Here is a 2,500-nt window from a genome sequence, read left to right on the forward strand (position 1 = left end):
TTTATTTTAAAACGATCTCAAATTACACCCAGAAACAGAGAACTTCTTGATCTATGCAGATGATCTCCAAATTTATACCGGAGACTCCATCAATACTACTGTTCAAGATCTAAAGAACGAGACAATTCTATTTTGAATTGACGGGAAGTGAAAGATCATGTCAAACAAGGAAAAAAAAGCACACAAATTTTTTCTTCTTCATGACACTTTATGGATGGGCATACATGACGTACCAACCTGGGGACACTGTATGGATGGGCATACATGACGTACCAACCTGGGGACACTTTATGGATGGGCATACATGACGTACCAATTCGTGCACGAATTCGCTTTTGGACGCAGTTGGCCCTTCGCTTGCATGTAATTAGCGCCGAATATGGCGGCCACGTTACGAAAGGCGGCAATTTTTATTGCCTTTCTCGCTGGGGCTTTCGAACTAACTCGAAATACCCCGTTTTTCTACAATTTAAGAGGCTATTCAGCCCATAGTAGGGTTAAAGTTAGCCATGTTCCATCGCACAAGCTTCGAAACTCAAGCTTATCATCTCGCCCAGCTAGCGTTTGGACTAAGCACGGATATGTCAGCCTTTTTCATCCTTTTGCAGTGGATTTAACCGTGGCAATGGATGTCGAAATTAATCCTGGCCCCATTACCGCTACTTTGCAATGTCAGGGCCCCGACAGTCAAAATCAAGCAACATTTCCACAGCTTTCTGGAACTTTTGAACATGTTGTTGGCAATCCACGTTATGTTGATTATGCTAATTTTACCCGCGACATCTTGACCCGTCGCTACGTTTATTCTAGAGATGAGCTGTACCGGTTACGTCCAAATACAACATCTACATCACAGTTTCGTCCTACCTTAAACCACATGCACAGAAGAACGGCTTATCAGGGTTGTAGAGCTGGCAAGCGGGTCAAGGACAAGCGGAATAATTCGCTCTCAAATATTCCTACTGTTGTTCCGCGTCGTCCGTCACGCAACGTCAACAAGCGTTACACGACGATGCGAAACCAATCAACAAATCTATCCCGATCGCTCATTTCAGTGAAAATTGAAAAGACTCCTACTGCTCCTAAAGTTGTTCCGAAATGCATGGTTATAAATGCTCGCTCTCTAGTGAAAGCTGATGCTACTCCAGCCTTGTATGCTGAACTGAGCAGTAATAATATTGACATTTGTTTTGTTTCGGAATCTTGGCTAAACAAGAAAATCCTGTCTCACTTGATCTGCCCTGACGGCTATGTGATGGTTAGAAAAGACCGGAATGAAATACGTGCCGGTGGAGGGGTTGCCGTCATCTGTAGGAAGGACTGGAAAATAAAAGTAATCAACGCCAATGGACAGTTTGAGTTTGAGACTCTTTGGTGCAAGGTAACAACTCCAAATTCTGAGTTTTTCGCTGCCAGTGTTTACCATCCGCCTGACCCCATCTATGAACCAGCTGATCTACTGAATTTCCTATCTGAAACCTGTGATCAAATTCTGCACGATGATCCAAACGCCAAGATCGTAATCGCAGGTGATACAAATCAGTTGAATATAAAAGATCTTATGCAACAACATGGTCTGCATCAGATGGTTAATGTACCTACTAGGCAGGACAAAATACTTGATGTTTTTCTGACGAACTGTCCACTGCTTTGGAAACCCGGTAAGGTGCACAAGGGTATGGTGAGATCTGATCATTTGGCTGTCATCGTACTACCCTCTATCCCGGCTAAACCTCAACGGAAATATGTCAGTTTCCGCGATACTAGAGACCACCGTAAAATTGATATGGAGACTAAGCTTAGTGCTTTCGATTGGAATTCTATCAACAACCTAGATAATAATGAAGAAAGCGCACAACTACTAAATACAAGCCTATGATCGATGTTCAATGAGAGTTTTCCACTCGTTAGGGTTAGAGTATCGTCCAGGGATCCGCCTTATATGTCCCCCCTGGTAAAGCATCTCTGCAAAATCAGAAACAAAACAGCGCATCTGGGTAACCAAGCAGAGAACATTATTCGTCAAGAGAAAATAAATGCACTCATTCGCATGAACCAAGTAAACGCTGTGAACAACGAGCGATTAATTTAAAACATAACCGAGGCTCTAAAGGATGGTGGGACACAGCAAACAGAATAACTGGCAGAAAGATACAAGGCACCCTCGTCAGCTCGGTGATTCCACCTGACGTCATAAACACATATTTCCAGACCATCAACACTGACGACGAATATGAGGCTCCAATGCGTCTGCAAACACCAGCAGGAACCCGTCTGCCGACTGTGAACGAATGTGATGTACGAAACTTATTGTCGCATCAGAAACGAACCGCCTCGGGGCCTGATGAGTTTCCTTATTGGCTTTGGCGCGATTTTTCTCACCATCTTGCACCTGTGATCACCAAAATTTTCAACTGCTCACTTAGACATCAAACTGTCCCATCTTTGTGGAAACTAGCAAACGTTTCGCCCATCCCTAAGGAATCTCCTCTGACTGAAT

Source organism: Montipora capricornis, chromosome 8 (assembly GCF_036669925.1).
Source record: "Montipora capricornis isolate CH-2021 chromosome 8, ASM3666992v2, whole genome shotgun sequence".
In the NCBI taxonomy this organism is placed as follows: domain Eukaryota; kingdom Metazoa; phylum Cnidaria; class Anthozoa; order Scleractinia; family Acroporidae; genus Montipora; species Montipora capricornis.